Source organism: Peromyscus maniculatus, chromosome 16 (assembly GCF_049852395.1).
Source record: "Peromyscus maniculatus bairdii isolate BWxNUB_F1_BW_parent chromosome 16, HU_Pman_BW_mat_3.1, whole genome shotgun sequence".
Taxonomy (NCBI): Eukaryota; Metazoa; Chordata; class Mammalia; order Rodentia; family Cricetidae; genus Peromyscus; species Peromyscus maniculatus.
The window spans coordinates 26,739,838-26,761,040 of record NC_134867.1 but is presented as its reverse complement, the minus strand read 5'-3'; the positions used below and the strand labels follow the sequence as shown (position 1 = coordinate 26,761,040).

The following is a 21,203-nucleotide window of genomic DNA, read 5'->3' as shown; positions in this document are numbered from 1 at the left end:
TATAATGAATTTCTTTCCAGAGTTAAAGACTAGAATTTTAAAGGGTTTTAATGGGCCGTTGATCTTTACTGAGAACAAATTAAAGAGGCATGACTAAGAAGAATAGAAATATCAAAACATGCCCTTTCTCTGTTACCCTCCGGCCCCTAGGAGTTAGCAGATGGGATGTAGCTCAAGTATGCAGAGTGTATTGTTAGCTATTGATGTATCACTAGAAATAACTGACTGAACAATATGGAGAAACTTCCTAAACTGGAGCCATCCCACCCTGCCCTTTCTTCACTGTCCCCCAGCTTTTATAACAATAAAGTTATGTTCTGTGACACCCTCAACGCAAGGATCAACGGGACAGAGAGTTTACCTACCTTTATCCTTCTTGCCCGGATGCGGTCTCGGTGATTTTACGGTTTCCCGACTTCCCAGATCTGTCTTGCGTGGTTTTCAGTATCTCATGGCCCCTGAAGGGAACAAAACAGGAGAGAAAATTATAAAGATAAATGTCTCTAGTTCCTTGTCCATTATAGAAATGAACAAGTGGTTTCTTGAGAAGAAACACAGCACTTAAAATGACCAATGTCTCACAATTGTTCTGTTTCTCAGAGACTAGGAAGACAGATTTCTTGAGCAAGCAGCTGCCCGCCTTCATACATATGTAAATAGTAAGAGTGATATGAATATATTGTATATACCAATTATCTTCTGGGAAACCTTTCTTGTGTTTGCTCTCAAATTGTGCAAGAAGAGTTTACTACACAGTTAAAATGAAAAAAACGCATGTTTTTCTCCACATTTTCAAATTTCCATTCCAAATTGATTCTCTAAGTGAGTGGCAGCCTTTCTCAACCATGAGATTGAAAAGGCTATACATCCCTGCAGCAGTTTTCTTTGAATCCCAATGGCAAGGAGCCAGGCCATTGTTTTCCTCAATCAAATCACACAATATTGGAATTCTACGGGGGGAAACACCCAATAAAATCCAGCCTACACATAATGCATCAGTGTCTCCAGTTAACCTGGAGCTTTTCTTTGAAGAGGCAGCCGACCTACTTGCACGATTTTTGTTTGCGGTCTTTTAGGTTTTCTACATGAAACGTCCCCATTTTAAAGCTAATAATACACAAAACAAGCCAGTTATTTTCATGTCCAAATGTGTTTGATAGTCATAGCCACAACTGACCTCTGGGTAAATCGGGCCCCCTTCACTTGAGCAGTCTACACTTGTGAGCAGACATGGGATAAATGCTTCTCGTCCCAGATGAAAAAGCAATGCTTTGTTTTGTTGACATTTTATAGAGGTCATGTGATCACTGTTCTCCTAAACCTAGGGCTGATATTGGCAATGCTCCCCTGCTTGTCCATGCTGTCCAACTTTAATAGGGGTGTCATAGCAGGAAGAGCCCAGTTCTGCGCTATGATTTAGACATGAGTGCTGTCTACTGTCTTCTCAAATCCAGTTGTTCTAGCCTCATGTTCTGCAGGTCACTCCTCCAACTCCGTTCATTCTGTATTCATCAAACAGCCTGGTCTTCTCTTCCCCCCCCCCACCTGCCCCGCACACACACACACATGATCTCATATACACCTCATCATTCCCTGAAGAGGTTATGACACACCCTCACCAATCTCCCTGCTCTAAGACTTGCCTCCCCTAGCCCATCCTCCACAAACCCTTCATGTTAATAAAACAATCAGACTTTTCATCTGTTATGTGTGAAGTACATGTGGTCATATTTTACTCTGATTCTCAGACAAGATATCTTTTTTCTCACAATGTAAGAACTGTATTGGCTGCTCTTTGAAGTTGCTTTTAAGTAATTTAATGATTCTTCCTCCATTGCTTCCCCATTTATTTTTTTAGAGTTTGCAAGTGGGCATGAAGAGCACCACAAGGGCTTTGACATGCAGAGGCAGGAGGACTGAGCTGAGTTCTCACTGTAAATCATCCATTTGTCAGGTATGGACTTGAGTCCTCATCTCCTCTGCTTTAGGCAGATGACAGAGCCTTGACGATCCCATTTGTCTCTCTAGATTACTCTGAGATTCAAGGATGGTCCCATGCAATGAAGACGCAAATGTACAGCTGTTAATCTTCCACAAGAACAAGAAACAAGAAAAGCAAAAAATGTGCTTCTTCTAGTATTAGATCTTGCCCAGGCCCCTGGGGTGGAATCTGTTCACACTCCTACATCTTCCTGCTTCCTTTTAGGAATGGGACATGCTAAAGAGATGGTTTCTGCTTCCAAAGAAGGCTAGTATACTCCCCCATGTTTGGATTTTAAAAAGACCCCGAAGCGAAAAGGGGGAGGACAAATACTGCAAGTTCTCACTAATGTCTGGAACCTAAAAATGCAGGTCCCACAGAGATAGGAGACTAGGTTGTCACAAGAGGATGAGGGAACAAGGGGAGGGGAGATGAGTGGATGTTGCAGAACCGGTACAAAGTCACAGAACAGACCCTGGTGTTCTACTGCACGGTAGGGCGACCACAATCAACAATATGTATCCCATATGAGATTATTATTGTTCTTACCACAGAGAAATGATGGATTTAAGATAATGCGCATGCTAATCACCTGAGTTTATAGCATTACATCCCATTGCATGCTATGAATGTGTGCATTTGATTGTGCATCCGTCAAAAATAAAATACAAAGAAACAGGACTCAAAAGAGCAATAGGTCTTGATTTACTAAACTCAGCATTTAAGTAAAGTAGAAGAATCGTTTAGGAGACAAGCATCAGCCATTTTCTTTAATACATTGATAATAACACGAGAAATCAATAAACACTTTTAATAAAGAAATAGCTGGAAAGATGGCTCAGCCACTGAGAGACCTTGCTGTTTTCACAAAGGACTGGAATTCAGTTCCCATCACCCCCAGTACCTCCACCACAACTGCCTGCAACTCCAGTTCCAGGGGATCTAGCGTCATTTTCTGGCCTCTGTAGGCACCTGCATATCTGCACACACACACACACACACACACACACACACACTACTTAAATAAAGAAAATAAATAAATAACTCTTTTTTAAAAAAAAAATACAGTCTTCATCACAATCACTGAGTTCCAGGTTAACTGCGGATGTGTGTATAGCAGGGTATTTGTTAAGCTTCCAAATAAAAGGTATCAACTCACATCGTTTCTATGTTCAGTATAATGGCCTCAGCTCAAAGACATTTTTGGTTTGAACTAAAAACTCACAAGAAATGTCACTAATCCACTTTTCCCTGCCCTCTAATATATGACCTTGCATGAACAATCCATCCTGCTGGGTTCCAGGTAAATTTTCTGGGGTGTCTAGATGACACTGGATGAAACAAATGCTCTTAACTGTCTTCTTGCCTTGACATCTCTAGAGCTTTATACAACAAATCCTCATACAAGGCCTGAGAATCACAAACCAAATGAGGAAAGATAAATATATCCGTATGATAATTGATCTTTGTCAGACTAATGGATGAAAATTGTCACTTTAATACCAACTCTGTTCTTTGATGTAGAATAACACACATAAAATTACTGTCCCAATCATCTTAATGAAATAGTTCAGTATTATGTCTATTCATAGAGTCGTGCAAATGTTATCATTCAAAACAAAGACTATGCCCATTAAGGAAACATCTCCACTCCTCCCTCTTGGCATCCCTAGTAATCTCCATTCACTTTTCTGCTTTGGACTCCGTGTTTATCACAGACCTGTTATTTTGTGACTGGATAGTTTTCTTAGCAAGGAGTTTTCCAGGTTTTCCTGTGTGTTAGCACATGTCAAAATTCTTTTCTTTTTAAAGGCTGGATGATATCACAAGCTATACACTCTGTTTTGTATATATATTAGTGAACATGAGTTGCTTCTACATTTTGTGTCATGAACCATGCTGAATACTTTATGCATTATTCTATTTAAGCATCACAATACACCATAATGAGTGATTTCCAAAGCTTGGTATGACACATTCATCCCCAAGGTCACACAGTTGATAAATCCCAGAGCCAGGATTAAAGCTTAGCTCTGTCCAACTCTAATATTGGACACCATGAGATTTCATAATATTCTTGAACTCTTGATTCTGCTGTTATATATCTTTTTCACGTATATGATTTTTCTTTTGGGAATAAATGATCATTGCCTTTACACTTTCCAAAGCTCTAAAACGGTTTTCGAGGATTGTCTCTAAAACTATTTAAAATCGTATTTATTTCCCCTAATTATTTTCTAACTGCTTATCCTTCACTCACATCTTACATCAAAGAAAATACACTCCCCTATTTAAAAAAAACAAACAACAGAAACAAGGGTGCTAGTTGCCTGCTGAACTTATTGTCCTATACAGTGAGCTTTGATGGGTACAAAGAAACTTGATGAAAAGGGATTCTTAGTGAGGAGAAGAGAGTCAAATCATAAACCAAGCAACTTAGTTACCCAAATGGTCTTGTGGCTTTTGCTTCATTGTATATTTTAAAAAACAAATTCATTGTAAATACTGACTTGGCTGCCCTCATAAAATAATATAGTACCTATGGCATATAATGATTAAGAGCACGGGTTTTGAAGACTGATTTCTTTTTTTAATCTTAACTCGGTACTGTCTTTGGCCAAGTTACTAAGTTTTCTGAGCCAGCCTAAGTCACCTTGTATAAAATAGCCTTAAGAGTCAAGTATTTTGTTTATAGTTGTTAGAATCAGCCTATATCCATAACAATATAGTTGTGTATTGACAGATAAATGTATAAATGTGGTACTTATACACAATAGAGTATTTGTTTAGCCATAAAGAAAACTGAAATCCTGACCTTTGCAAGAAAATGGATGGAATTAAAAATAAACTACACTCAGAAATCCAAACATCATGTTTTCTCTACTATCCAAATATGTGTGTGTTTATGTGTGTGTGTGTGTGTGTATGTGTATGTGTATTTGTGTGGTATGAAAATAAAAAGGAGACTATGAGAAAGAAGAAAGACATCTTAAGGGCGTTAGAAAGGGATGAAAGAGAGGGTAACAGAATTCATGTGACATGGAAGCAGAGGATGAGAGTATTTTGGAAGAGGAAGTGAACCTATAGGAGGGAATAGGAGGTTGGGAGCAGTAGGGGAAGGAAATAAATTAGAACCAAGTGTAATTATATATATTTATTTATGTAATTATATATCACATACATGCTTCATAACATATATACACATATGTGTATGAAAATCCTATAAAAAAAACCCTGTGCTTTGCATATTACCTTAAAACAATTTGAAAACAAATACCTTTTTAAAGTCTAGTCCATCGTTTAACTCACATAGAATATTTTCTAGCAATAATGTATTCTATATGTTTCATATTATCAACATTCATGTATGACAAATCATGGTTCCTGCCAATTGTAAATGTATATAGGATAGAAACCGTGTCAAGCATCTTACGAAGATGTTCACTTGCCTGTGACTACTTCCATAAAGTACCTCAGCAATGCTCTAACTAAATGGTCTTACATACATTACTGTGAGTGAATGTGTGTTAAACCGATCGCTGTATGAAAGGCTTAGGAAGAACATTTAAGTTTTAAGTATTTATAAAAATAAAAGAGTTCAAACAGAGAGCAGACTCTGATGCTGACAGATGCTGGGATTATCCCACATTAGCCACAGGACCGCCTCTTGGTCTGTAGGACACTTGCCTGAATCTTCAGGTGAAGTGTTTGCTCAACAGAGAAACATTGACTTTGAAAGTTAGAATTCAGGGGCTGGAGAGATGGCTCAGAGGTTAAGAGCACTGACTGCTCTTCCGGAGGTCCTGAGTTCAATTCCCAGCAACCACATGGTGGCTCACAACCATCTGTAATGAGATCTGGTGCCCTCTTCTGGCCTGTAGACATAGATGGAGGAAGAACACTGTATACATAATAAATAAATAGATCTTTAAAAAAAAAAAAAAAGAAAGAAAGAAAGTTAGAATTCAGCCCTCTTCAGAAAGCTGATGAATTTCAACATTTTAAACAACTCTTAAAGAGTAATTTATGTGCTATATAAATATTAAAATAAAATAAGACAATTTCCTGACCTTTCTATATAGAAGGAAAACTCAACAGAGTATCTCAAATATTAGGAGCAAATTATGTTGCTATTAAATCAAACAGTTGACTCTCCAGGACCTCTTGACCAGATTAGAATTAGCTTGATAGTTTTTCTCAAATGTAAGTATTTGCTTAGTTAAATAATTTAACAGAGAACATTAAATATTTCGTGTAGCACAATGAAAAATGACATCTCATTGGCCCAGAAAACTTACCTTACAATGAAACCTGAAGGACAGAAAAAAACACAGAAGTATTTGTATCAAAATTCCTGCTGTCGCTGCTTTATGCCCTGCCCCAAGTTTATATTTAATTTAATTTACAACAACTCTATAAATACCATGTATGTTCATAAGTATATAAGTTACCATCTCTGATGAAAAGGTCAGGCACTTACTGATAACAGCCCCATGCCTCTGAAGGAAGTTCATACCCTGCCAAGATGGACTGCTCCTCCTAAGGGGAGTGAACCCACCACCACCACCTTAAAACTCCATAAAGGATGATGTGGCACCAAGAGCCCCCAGGTTGCTCAGCAACAATCCCTTATGACCTCTCCAAAGGGACTGCTAGGCAACAATGCTACGTTTGCCCCAGCTGTTCCCAAGAGCACTCCCAGCTCAGTGACTCTCAAGAGGGCCAGGTTCACAAGAGGCTAGGGGCACCTGGTTGTGTAACATACACACATATGTCTCAGGAATTTCTCCACTGTTGCTAAATAAAAATCAGGGCAGAGTTAGTTCCCAGCCTGAAGGGTACTTTGAATGTACCCTTGATTTAAACTCTGTCCTTGGAGAGTTGCAGAATCTGTCAGAAAAACTAAAGGAACTGAAGCAAAATCTGTAACAAAAAGTACTCAAATAAATAATAAATGAGCCAACCTTTATTAAGTCACATTTAAAGGATGACTTCCAAAGCTCTCAGTTTCAAAGAACTTAACCATGTGCCTACTTTTTGTCCAAAGGAAAGTGGAGAAATATAAGAATGAAATCACAAGGCTCATGGAAAACTATACCTAGCATATTTGAAGCTGGGTGTGAGGACACACTGTTGTAACTCCAGTACTTGAAGCAGACATTGTATGAAACCAGCTACGCCTACATAATGAGACTCTCTCAGGAAGGAAGGAGAAAGTAAGGAGAGGGAGGATCAAAAGAGAAAAGAGGAGAGAAATTATAACTTGACAAAATATTTGAGTGCACAGTTCGGCTTCAGCATAGCAACTTCTAGGCAAAGCTTTCATTTTTTATGTATAGTTAAACCCACATTTGGATGTTCTGTCACAAAGTCTCTATAGTTCTACATGTTGAAACTCAAGAGACCTAAATTAATCCTATATTTCCGTATCTCACTCATACCTTGAAGGCAACAACTAGTGAATAAGTCTGATGACTATTCCCATCCAGCCATGAGTTCTGCCCTGTCCTTATGTCCCATGATGCCCCCAAACTCATCGGCACAGGAAGGGTACATGCAGAGGGGCATGGACCCTTACCCATTTCACAAAAGTACAAATGAAATTGCACTACCCCTCTGATTCAAAGCCTTCAATAAAGGCTAAGCATAGATAGCATGATACACAAGATACTTCTGAATCCATTTCCTGTCCAACATCAAGCCACATCTGCTGCTGTTCCATGCCACACATTTCTATTGTGTTGAATGAATCATAGTTCCTCAAACATACCTAGCTCTTCATATCTCTTCGGTTTTCCCAGAACATGTTCCTCTTTCCCTGAGAAATGACAGGTTATCTTTTAAGATCTGGCAATAATGTCAATCTCCCCAGAGTAACTGGCCCTGATTTCAAGATTACCGATAAAGACAACTGTTCATGTCCATACTTAACCCAAGTTCCTATGGCAACTTTAGCCTCATTGTTTTGAAGTTGTTTACCTTCCCATTAATCCATGCTCTTCAAGAGCTCGATCATGTCCAACTAGATCTCCTTGGACCTGGCCTAGTCCTGAGAATTAAGGATGTGACTGTTGTATAATGTATTGTTTATTAGAGAAGAGTAATTTTAGGCAAAATTGTAAAATACAAAAAGACTGGGCACCTTTTGGAGTCTTTTACTTTTCCTATCTCCCAAGTGGCCAACAACATACATCAAGGATGGGAAACAATGTAAGTTTCCCAACAATGTCAAAAACTATATCTCCAGACTCCTCCTCTTAAACTATAATGAATGCTTTTACACTAAATCATCCTTCATCAGATATCCCTTGAGTGACAAAATCCTTATAAACTGGTTACCTCCACTCTTTTCATTTTTTCCATGCAGCACTAACCCAGTTCTTTGGGAAATTAAGCAAGCATTCTACCACCAAGCTGCATCTCCAGCCTGTCTCCTTCTTATTATAATCATAATAACACAACACTCAAAGAAACTACCTATTCAATAGCCAATCACTGATACTGGTCTGGATCCCATCTCAGAAAGATAATTTTTCATACGGATCAACAATTGGATTTTGCTTGTTTTTGTTTTGAGATGGCATTTTATGTAGCCCAGGCTGGATTCAAACTTGTTACACGGCCAAGGATGACCTTGAATTTCAGAGTACTGGCTTGCACCACCACATCTGGTTTCTGCAATGGTGTTCTGGATTGAACTCAAGTTGTTCTAACTGTAAATCCTCCTAAACAGTCCTGAGTCCGCATTTACTCAATAGCTGCCTCCTTTGAAGTACTAGTTGAGAAATTAAATAGGAACATGAGAGAAGAATAATGCACAAAAGCCCATGATTCCAGCCACCAAGCACAATATCGTACAGTCATTCTTCTTCCCCTCTGTAGCTAAAGATGGGCCTAAGCCTCATCCCTATTGGGTTGTTTGTTGCTGAGCATCTTAGTTTCATGCCTGTGCCTGTGCAGCTGCCAGGCACTTTTACACCGGCAGCGGTGTGATCGTCTACCTTGAACACTAATTCTGAAGAAGAAAAATCTGAATTCTTGGCCTGCTTACGTTGACACACATAGACAGAATTCTTATTCTATTGAGCTGACCGGTTCCATATCCTGCTAAGGCTGTGTGTGTCTTCAACTGCGAAACCAGTACTGTTAGGAACACTTGCCAGGTCACTCTTGTGTGGAATCACAAGCACAGAATTAATGCTGAGTATCTACACAATATTGCTTAATAGTATATGGCTTAAAATAGTTACACATTAAAACAAAATAGATATTGTTATACATTAGAATACCATAGATTTTAAGGTGTATATAAAATTTCAAAGGGAAAAAACCCACCTTGCCTCTAGACTTAGTTATGCCTCTAGATTTCTGGGTCTTTAGTGGAGGTTTTGTCTTTGGAACTCACTCCTAGTTTATATTAAGATGGGACTTCATTCACTTTTACACACACACACACACACACACACACACACACACACATCCTTCCTCCTCCTCCTTGGTACAAATCTACAGTCACCATGTTTAAACACAGAAAGCACTCTGCCTTAGCTATTCCCTTATATTTGGGATAGCAGGTTAACCTTGAAAATATATTTTTAAATTTTTGAGGCAACTATTTTTCTTTCTCCACTATTAGTCCTAAATACGTATGTACTCATAGACACAGTCTAAACCCTCATGTGCATAAAGCAGGCCTTCCCATTAAAGTAACAGCCACAAACAGTGGAGGTGTATTTGATGCTGAAGATGACTGATGATAAACAACTGCTGTTATTTCTATGAAGCAAATACATGGACGGAAGGAGCAAAGGTTAGAAATTTCTGGAAAAGAAAAGAACAAGTAAGTGGCAGATCTAAGCTCTGAGTTCAAGTCTAACCAAGGCTTACTCTCTATACATGACCTCTGTTGAACAGCCATTTGATATTATTAATCTTTACCTGATCAGCAATAAACCAGAAACCTCTATTATTTTACAGATTCTACCAATGACCATTTCCCTTCTGTCACATCTGAATATAAATATTATATATGAAATGTCCCTTCTATCATATATGTGTATGTGTGTGTGTATGTATGTGTACATACACACACACTTATATGATATTTTGCTCTCAGATTTGTTCACATATAAACAACCAGTTAAAATGGATTCAGGTTCACAAAATTCAGTATTCATTAGCACTGGCCACAAACTGAAATACAAAGTCTTCCATCTGATATTTAAAGCCCCCCACAACATCCTCAGTCTCTGCTTTCACTCTTACCTTCTCTGGGTCCTGAATATTCTTCACAGCTCTCCCTTATTCTTGTCTGCATTTGTACTTTTGTTCTTGCTACCTTCTAATTCAAGGATGTCTTTTCTCCAGTCATGGAACTTCTTTCTGTGCCTAAAGGACCACCCCAGTTATGACATCTTCTGTTCAGTCCTTCTGATTCCACTTGAATTTTACCTTTCTCTTCTTTGAAGTCTCTGAAGCAACCTAATGCTTTCTTTTTCTCAGAAGCTATGTGTTCTACTTAGATAGACAGGTGGGTTTATTACCTTCCATCACCTGCTATAAGCAGTCAGAATCCTAAGCATCCTATAGAGAAGATGGAGTCTCACTCATTCCTACTCTCATATATTATTAATAAATACACAGAAACGCTTATATCCAAGAGGATGCTTTTACATGGGCATTTGTTCAAGTTTAGTTAACATTTTACCTCAAAAAACAGATGTACTAAGTTCAAAGTTCATTAAAATTTTAAATAAGCACTTTTAAATATTCTTTATTTGTATTTTATTTGTCTGGAGGTTTTGACTTACATATATGTCCATGCACCATATGCATGCCTGGTGCACACGGGAGTTAGAAGACGACATTGGACCCCCAGAACTGGTTGTAAGTTGCCATGTGGGCACTGAGATTCAAACTCAGGTCGTCTGGAAGAGCAGCAAATTCTCTTAACCACTGAGCCATCTTTTCAGCCCTAAATATACATTTATGATCACTCTCATACATGAGCATGAAAATGGATGTATATAGGCAACATTAAAACATGGGATTATGGGCTCTTTTTATAATAATATAAATAGTTTTATGTACTGATTTTATGATGAGCAATTAAACTTGATTTTTTTAATATTGATATAATTGTGTTGAGAAAAAGACTGAAATCTCAAAAAAACAGAGAGATTTGTCTATGGTCATATGAACTAAAAGCAGATGTGGGTATGTAACAAGGCTTTTAATTTCTAGCTTAATGATTTTTGAGCTCTTATCTTCAAAATCTTTGTCCATGTTTTCTCAGGTGTTAGCCACAGATATATAGTCATATAAAGGAGAAATATTCTCTTTCATATTTATCATTTCTTTTCAAATTATTATTTGAATACAGAATATAGAGAGATGAAATCCATTAATGATGATTAAAGAGGATTATACTGAACAAGTTTTATTTATGGAAAACTTACTTACTTTGCAACCTAAAACACAAAGAATACAGCAAAAGTCAAGATATTAAAAAAACATACTGCTATTCTGTCCAAATAAATGTCACCAAAAACCTACATGCTAATAACATTCATGGTTTTCACACATAAAACAGTCTTTGGAACCAGACCCTGCGTGACACCTCAGGTTTCATTTTAACCCATTTGTCCCCGGGTTGGAAGAGGGCAGTAAGTGTTATCCCTGCTCAACAGCTCTGTTTTTAGTCTCCCCTCCCTTCTCTACACACTGCCAGATTCACCTGTTTCCAGGAATGACGCTGAGACCCAGGCCTGACAAATCCAAGGTTCACAAGCCCCTGATCTCAGCAGTTGGTTCTGATGTGGTTTGACTCACGCCTGCCCAGGAAGCATGATGCATTTTCCCAACCACAGCAGTGGTTTCCAACACGGGCTCATGGTAGGAGTCGATTGAACATGACCCAGGTACTAAAACCCTAGGTACAGACACATTTGTTCCTTTGAGTTGATGCTCTCCAAATTAGTTATGGAAATATTGGTAGCTGTTTTTTCCCCTCTGAGAAAAACCTTGATAATGAAGTTAAATCAAGCACTGTTTAAGAGCTGGTTCCCTTCAAAATAATTTGCATTCTGCATCAAGCTGTGACTAAAAGCTGAGTGTTTAAGTTTCATAAACCTCATAAACACCTCTTGTCCATTTATGTTAGCTTAACATGGATTTTCTGTTGTGGAAAAAAAATGCTGTTATAATCCTTAAAATATGCTTAATTATCTAAGCATCTCCATTCACAGCAGATGTGAAGGGTTATCTGCAAAGAGGTGAAACAGAAATGTCATATACTTATGATCAAGTGACAGTGTACAGCTTTAGAGGAAAAATGAAGACAAGTAGGTTAAAAAATAAATTTCCACTTTCAAAAGCAGGGGGTCCTTAAGTCAAACTGGAACCCCAAGCATGGGCTGGTAAAGGTGAAGCAAGCTCTGCTGAGGCTTATGAGATGCTTAACATTCTTCCGCTGCCATCTACCCTGTCTCGGAGAGCTGCCCAGGATCTACTCGGAGGGGAAACTGTTCTTCACTTTTCCTGAAACCTTCTCTCATCCTTCCCAAGGCAGATGAGTAAAAGCCAAGACTCGCCCTCCAGCTGGCAAAGACATGTCTAGTTTCCCTACCGTTGAGTCCACATGGGACTCTGAGATGATTGGTTTACGGTAATTCTGTAGGACAGTGACCAGGTCAGCTACAGTAGATGGACTGCCCACATTATCATACCATCTTTTGGCATCCATTTTTATAACTGATGCTAAGAATGAGAGCTGAGAATGAACCATACTTAGACTTTTTTAAATGCCCACTATGAGAGATGAGCTGCCCTTTTCAATTCAGCTTAGTTTCCAGTGGACCAAGGGTTTGGATTTATGCCCCAATCAAAACGGGCTCTGATACATTTTTATCAAGTGATTGGACAGGAGGGCTAGGGAGATGCCTCAATGGAAAATTGTTTGCTGGGAAAGGACCAAAGTTTAGATCCTCAGCACTCACATAAAATCTGGGAGGTGTGCTAGGCTCTAACCCCAGCAGTAGGTAGGGCAGACAGAGACCTATCCCAGTGGCCCCCGGGTGAGTTAGCCTAGCTGAAATGGCAATCTCCAAGGACCCTGCCTCAAAGACAAAATAGAAAGCAATAGAGGCAGTCACCAACATCAACCTCTGTTCTCTACCTGCACATGAGTGGATGAGTGTACATACTCATGCATACATGTACACACACATATACCCACACATACATGTACACACACATACACCACATGTGTAAATAAAATAAATGGCTAAACAAATACTCTCCTTACTTACTCATCTAGAAAATACAGCCATAATACCAATTCCACAGGTTGGAAAATATATGAGATACCTGAACATATCTATTCTGAGGCCTGGCGTGTTACTCAGCAAAGGAGAGTTTTCCTTTCCTTAACATAGCCACTTCTATGGAGTGTATATTAACTACTCTCCCTTAAGCTCCGATTACAGGTCAAAGAGCACACCACAAGTTCGTGACTCCCACTATTGCCCTTAATCACACCCCCTCCTTTGGAAAACAGTCCCATGACTTATCTTTTCTAGACTCACAACCTCTCCCACAAATGAGTTCCTTAAACATTAAATAAAAATGAATCTGTGCCCCAAGACACCCACTTTCCCCACCCTTTCCCCTGTCACCCTCAGATGAGTGTGCGACAGCGACCTGCTTCCCTGCCTCCTCTTGGGTTCGTCCTCACAGTCACAAGGCCATTCATTTTAACTTTCTTCTTCTCGTCAAATCCAAAGCTCTTTTAACCACTCTCCTGCTGTCACTCTCACACGGATGACCTGTGATTTCATGGATGTTCTGAAATTCTACCCACACTTGTTGCTGTAGCAAGTCTCTTTTCAACGTTTCTGGGCCCCCTGAGGCTCTCCCCACATTCCTCTGTTCCTGCATTCTGACTATGGGACGTCTCATCACACTCTGTCCTCCATACCAACACCATCTAAATGCTCATCTCCTGGGCTCTATACAATGGCCTCATACATCTCACCCCACCCCTGATTTATCTTTTACACATAACGTCAGCTCTTGTTTTCAGATAAGGACACATTCTAAGGTTCTGACGGGAAAAAAAAAAAAATGAGGACATATAATCCAGAACACCCACCAAATCTGCTCCCATTCTCAAATTGCCACGTTCGTAAACAGTGCCACCTTGCCACCCCACACCAAGAACTAGAGACTCATTCAGCATTCTGTACTTACATAACTCACCGGGGTCAATCATTTTCAGGCTTGAATATTTCTGGAATCAGAATGTTATCTGTTTTTCCTCATTTGGGGACTTAATTAATAGATATATTGGCTTGGACCGCCACAGTAGTCTATCTACCCACCTCAAATTTTAAGAATTTGAGAAAAATGTCTGTAACTTCCTGCTTCCTAGAATGTGTGAAGGACGTAGTGAGTTGATTTTATTTTCTAACTTTTCCCTCGTGTGCACAGTTCTGCTTCTGTCCCTCCACACACAGAACGGTGACAGATGTCCTTCTTCAAGGACAGAGGAACTGAGAGGCACAGCGGTTTCTGAGGAAGTGCCGTCTTCTGTAACTTCTTCTTTGGGCTTGATAGACATTTTACAAACCTTCAGAGTGCAACAAAAATCCATCATGGCTGTAATAGGGCTCTTTTATTAGACTTGAAAGACCTCTTTCGGAAAGGCAGGCAAACAGGTCTTATTTTGTCTTTTTGAGTTTACTATTACACCCTGCTCCAGAGGCTCCACTTATTTTCATTAAAAAAAAAAAATAACAAACATAATAAGGTAATATAATTGCTTGATCTATCCTATTTACACATGTGTGTGCATGGAAACAGAGAGAGACAGAGAGATTGACAGAGAGAGAGAGAGAGAGAGAGAGAGAGAGAGAGAGAGAGAGAGAGAGATTTCTTTTCTCCCTGAGACATTTTAGTTGAGTACATCTAGATTAATAAAAATTAATCTAGAAATAAGCAATTTTATGATGCTTAGAATACAGACATGTACAGGAAGAATGTAGGACTCTTTCTTTTCCTCTGTGGTTTTATTTCTGTCAAACTGGGCCTTGGTTTCTCCTTTTTATTTCATTCCCCAAATGAACACCTTCAGTAGCCTATGCTGAACATGAACACATACACACGCACGAGAGAGAGAGAGAGAGAGAGAGAGAGAGAGAGAGAGAGAGAGAGAGAGAGAGAGAGAGAGAGACAGGCAGAGATGATGTGTCTTTTCATTAGCAGAGCAAACGTTAGGTCTTATAAGGAAGTGGGGAGTGTGTGGGGAGGATCCTAGAAGGACTTCCTGTCTGTCTGTCTGTCTGTCTGTCTATCCTGTGCTCAGATACTTCAGCTGCTGCTCCAGCGTGTCGGTGTCAACAATGTCCTGCCTCCACACTGCTTGTTCTAAAGCATCTCTGTCCCCCTGGCCCTCCTTCCTGCCTGAGAAATCCTGTTTCTTATTAATCCAGGCTTCTAGGGGAGATGGCTGTCTCCAGAACAGACACAAACCTGAATCCACTTCGTTGTCCTCTCAGCATCTCTGAACCCCTTTCTGATCAAAAACAACACAAAACAACAAAAACAAACAGCTTCTGGGCACTGTTCTATTAAGATTCTGAGTGACTGAGGGACACAAATCATCATTTATGTAAAGTCCACAGCAGGAACCCTACCTGGGTAAATGCACAGAATGGCCATTTGCCATTGAGAGGTGGAAAAAAAAAAAAAAAGCTCTCATTTGAATAAAAAGTAGAAACTCTGTTTCATTTCTCAAATTCACTACTACTTCTAGTAAGAAGAAAAATAATAACCACTTTTGGTTTTGCAGGTATACACAGGAGTGTGACCTAGAACTTTTTGTGTGAAATATCATCCATTCACAATGGCACAGAAGAGGTACATACAAAGTACATGAAAATATGTGAGAACAACAGTATTTAGAAAAGTGTGTACCAATGGGAGAAGTTTTGAAAGGAAGGCTTCAGTCTTGATTTTACCCATAATATGTGACTTTTAGAGATGTAATTACTGAATCTAGGGCCTTAGATTTCCCCACCTGCACTAGGAGATGCTTAATTATTATTTGCATGACATTTTAGCTAAGGAAGCTTCTTGCATTGTAGACTTTATCAATTGTATTTGACATTCAGAAAGGAATCTTTTTTTCTTCTTCTTCTTCTTCTTCCCCTTAGGTTGAACTTGTACACTAAAGGCATGGGAAACAACCAAATCTACAGTCAAGCCACACAAAGTTGAGTGGTAGCAACATCTGGAAATACAAACTTCAAATGGATTTCCTTCTCATTTTAAATTCAGATTTAGTCTTGATTAAGCTTGGTTTGCTTTCATTTGCATAAAATAAACCATTAAGCAAGAAATATTAGCAAAAAATGTTGTAGTGATTTTTTAGGAGTAGTTTGCTGTACTTGAACTTAGAAAGGAAGCTTTCGTGTGTGTGTGTGTGTGTGTGTGTGTGTGTGTGTGTGTGTGTGTGTGTGTGTGTGTCGGTCTGTCTGTCTGTGTCTGTTAGTCATCTATCACACACACACACACTGTACTAGGTAGTTTGGTGTGTCAATGTGACACAAGCTAGAGTCATCAGAGGAAGGAGCCCCAGTTGAGGAAATGCCTCCATGAGATCCAGCTGTTAGGCATTTTCTCATTTACTCATCCATGGGGGAGGGCCCAGGCCATGGTGGGTGGTGTCATCCCTAGGCTGGTGGTCCTGGGTTCTAGAAGAAGGTGGGCTAAGTAAGCCATGGGAAGCAAGCCAGTGAGCAGCTCCCCTCCATGGCCTCTGCTTCAGCTCCTGCCTCCAGGATCCTGCCCTGCTTGAGTTCCTGTCCTGACTTCCTTCAGTGACAAACAGCAATGTGGACGTGTAAGCCAAATAAGCCATTCCCTCCCCAACTTGCTTTTTGATCATGGTGCATGTTGCAGCAACAGAAAACCTAACAAAGACGCAGACAGACAGACAGACAGACAGGCGCACACACACACACACACACACACACACACACCTACCTTACTCCCCTAGAACTTTCTACACTTTATACATATAAAACTTTTACTAAAACTCTTTCTATTATGTTCTTTAAAAGAGGATCATAATTTTAATATGTAAGCAAGTAATCTCTTAGTTTAATATCTACCCAAAAGAAATGAAAACATAAGCTTACAAAGGCTTGCATGTGAATGTTCTTAACACTGGAGTTCATAATAGCCCAAGCTGACAACAACACAGAGCCAAAAAGATGGCTCAGGGGGTAAAAGCATTTGTCACCAAGGCGGCAGATAGGAGTTTGGTCCTAGAACCCAAATGGTAGAAGACATGAACTTACTTCCCCAAGTTGTCCTCTAGCCTTCAGGTGCATGCTAATTAAAAGCATTCCTACCACCATAAATGGGGCCAAGAACCTGAAGCTGGGTAGGTCACAGGCCCTAGGAGAGAACCTACTGCTATTATTCTGCTAAAAGAACCAAGTACTAAAGCAACATCTAAAGGCGTATTCCCATAGCTAAGTGCGTCTGTCTCTCACCCCTCATCAGAGAAGTTTCTTTGTGCAGTAGAAGGTGACTAGCCCCCCCCCCCCCGCCCCCGGCCCCCACAACTCATCCACACACAGAAAAAAAGAGACGTTGAGTTCCGAGTACTTAATGGGACATCTGTGTCACATCTTCTCCTCTCGAGGCTCAGAGATAATCACTAAAGAGGGGTTGGAAAGACTGTAAGAGCCAGAGGCAGAGATGACTATATTGAAGCAGTGCCTTCTGGGTACAACAGGATAGTTGCGCATAAACTCATAGTAGCTCTGACTGCATGCACAAGACCTCTCCAAGATTAAACCTGGCAAAACGCAAAGTGAATGGGGAGATGGTCATAAATCCTACCCCTAATGGTGAAGCTATTGGCAACTGATGATGGGTGAAGGAAAGTCAGTTTCTTAAGAGATGTGAGTCCCCGGAGGCTACCCATGTTCCAACACACGGTCTCACAGCCAGGCACATGCAGGTAGCACTGTTGACTCATGGGTTTGAAAAATGGACACCTGAAATTGAGAGGGAATCGTGGGAAGAAGGAAGGAAAGAAGTTGGAGGTGAAGGAATAGGGGGCTGGTCTCAATCAAACCACAACATGTCAAGATGCACAACAACTGGAAAATGGACAAAATATGGTATGCCCACGCAATGAGAAATTATGCAGCAGTTAAAAAGGAATAAGTTATTGATGCCTACCAAATCACAGATGTTCCACAAATCATATTGCAAATGAAGCCAGAAACCAAAGAACATATAATATATTATTTGTCTGAAATGTTTAGAGAAAGTAAGCCTATAGGAACTGAAAAGTGGATGCACAATGTCCTGGAGTTGGGATGGGTATAGAAGACTACAAATAGGCACAATGGATCTTACGAAGTGCTGAAGATTAAAACTAGATCATAATAATTATTATGCATCTTGGTGAGAGTTCTAAAAATCATTAATCTGGGATGACTTTCTAAAAATCATTTGCCTCTCAAGAGGGTAAATGTTATGATGTATAAATTTACAATCTATATATGAATACATTTATTGTTTGAATCTGTAAAGCAAACTGCATAGGAATTTAAATAATTGCAATATTATTAGAAAAACAAATTGATCCATCATTAACTTAAACATATGCTTAAATTGACTAAAGAAGGAGGGGGAAATCTTTAACAAGAATTAAATTTGACACTTCTTAAAATGTTCTAGATTGAGTAATCTCCCAGTCTGTGTTACTTTGTGAAGAAAATCATAGACAAAAAAAAAGTTGATTACTAAAACTTTTCCCTGAGCTTTATTATTATTATTAGATTCTGTTTAAAATTGAATCAATTGATCTTGCTAAACACTTCTTTTGGAAAATAAGCTCTCTGGAGAGAGTGTCAGCTGAGGGGCACCGACTAGTGTCTGTCAGTCACAGGACACAAGGGTTTTTCAGAGACACGACCTTTGGCTTCAGAGTTGTGGTCACCAGTTTTCACTTTAATAAGCCAGACTCTGAGCTATCTAAATATTAAATTCAAGGAAGTTTGTTTTTTTTTTAACACGCCAAGAAGGAAAAAAAAATCCCGTGAAGTGGATAGTGGATTTTTAAAGGTTGCTGTTTACAACGAGAAATGCAACTGTTAAGAGAAAGGCTAATCCAATACTGCTCCAGTATCGAACCGCTGATAAGAGCGCTTCATTTTGGGTTTCTCTTTCCTGACTGCACCTATGTCTAAAGCGATCATCAGCGCCCAGTATCCACCTGCTGATCCCGCAGAGTCCAGCTGCTAACCCCACTGTTTGCCTTTATGGCTTCTCTCAGAGCCCAGCACCTGCTGTTCGGGATGCTTTTCTAAATCAGGAATGCGCTCTGATACCATCGCTGACATTATCATCTCAGCCTCACTAAAGAAGGAAATTGCCTTATGGAATCCGGGAGGTCCATAAGACAGGGTCACCCTTTCCAGAAGGTGCCTTCAGAAAACTCCCCCAAAGGCTGCAAGTCACAGCAGCCAGGACCAGCCAGGGCTGGGGCGCCCTCTGCCTCTCAGCCTCTGCGACCGACCACCTGCCACTGGAGTGCCTCCCGCTAGGGTCTCAGCAGCTGGGAGAGTCTGATAGAGCTGCGGGACACCCCTGAGGTCACCGGTTTCCTCATAGGCATAGTTTATGGAGGAATGGGGGAAAACCGGTAAGGTGAGGTGACTTGGCTAACGCCACAGCTCTGGACGCTTAGAGCGGGTTGGAACTCAGATCTCTGCTGCGCTGGTGGACGCTCACCGCCGCCGGGCACTAGGGAAACGAAGCAGGAGGAAAACGACGTGGCGTTGATGGCGCGACAGGAGAACAGGGCTCAGCAACTTACAACCAGCGGTCCCCAGAGTCCACTTTCAGTACCCATAGGGTAAAAGCCGATGAGCAGACCTCCCCCGGGCGGGCGCACCTGCTTTCGCTCCCACAGCCCTCCAGCTTCAGGTGGAAGGATGGGATCTGCTCTAAATGCGCCCCCCCGCAGCCCCGCTCTCCTTGGCGTGTGCCCACCGGACGGAAAATAGCAAAGTTGCGCTTACACGTTTGCACGCTCAGTCTCTCCCAACTCCCCGAGTCCTCTCCCTGCCTCCTCGCTCGCTCTAGGATCACCCGCTCGCAGTCCGCCCGGTTACGTACCAGCTGCGCGCCAGGGATGCGAGCGGCGCCGGGCCAGGTCCCTCGCGGTGCCGCCTGCCGGCCTCTCTGCGGCACTGAGCTGCGACGCGGCTCGAGCTCGCGGCCGCCTCTGCCGTGGGATGCGGCGGCGGCGGCGGCGTCTGAGCGCCCTGCTGAAGCAGTGGCAGCAATTTGTGGGGCGGAGGGAGCGGCTCGGTCCCGCCCCCGGGGGCGGGGGGGAGCTGAGCTCGGCTCCGCAAGACGGGCCAGGCAAGCAGAGCCCGCCACTGCCGAGCCCCAGGGGGCAAATGCAACAGTGGCTCTTCCTTCCCGGCGGCCCGCGTCCTAAGGGCAAAGCTCTCCTCTTCTCTGCACGTTCACAGAGAACCTGAGTCAGTTCCCCTGGGTTTGGTTAAGAATTTGCTGGAGACAAGTGCGGGAAGTTCGCACCTCCTCTGCTGCCTGTCGGGTGCTCTTATGCTTCCCTCAGGTCGGGGTGCGTTCCCAGTTCCCAGGGCTTGGGCTCCCGGCGTCTAGACATTGCTCTCTAACAAGGGATGTTTGGAGAAGGCAGGTCTGTCTGCACCTGGAATCTGGGTGTTCGAATTTATTTACAAGGATTCTTTTAGCACATTGGAGTCTCACGCCATGCAGAACACTTTGCGTGCATGGCTGGCTGTGTGTGTGTGTGTGTGTGTGTGTGTGTGTGTGTGTGTGTGTGTGTGTGTGTGCCGAGAACAGCAGAAATCAATGCATATCAAGCTTCACTTTTAGACTCTCACTAAGGAAAATTAAGTTCTTACCATTAAGCTGTTGTTAATGCCCTTTTAAAAAAAAAAAATGTAGGAATTTGAAGATGCTGCTGCTAACAAAACTATGAGGACTCCTCTTTGCTTCTGGAGGAGGTGGCCTCTGATGTCATGATAGTAACCGGAATGTCAAGTCTTCACAGCACTGGGCTGCTCAGTTACCCTGCATCTGGCTTCCTGGAATCCCAGGTCTCTGACACCTTCCCCACTGATGATTTCCAAATCGCCTT

General features: G+C 41.1%; 1 protein-coding gene across 9 annotated transcripts in view; it reads right to left on the bottom strand.

Moving 5' to 3' along the window:
* The window catches only part of Pkib (cAMP-dependent protein kinase inhibitor beta), a 102,765-nt gene extending 82,424 nt beyond the window's left edge, over positions 1-20,341 (bottom strand). For 2 of the 9 annotated variants that reach the window (XM_076552503.1, XM_076552502.1), the window contains exons 1-2: positions 20,186-20,341; positions 366-458 (exon numbers count right to left, since the gene is read on the bottom strand). The gene's annotated coding sequence lies outside the window, so the exon portion shown is untranslated. Of the gene's footprint in view, positions 1-365; positions 459-6,279; positions 6,417-6,461; positions 6,606-20,088 lie in introns of those variants that run through there. The other 7 variants (XM_076552506.1, XM_076552504.1, XM_076552501.1 and 4 more) reach the window with 4 other exon arrangements.
* Positions 20,342-21,203: the final 862 nt, after the last annotated feature.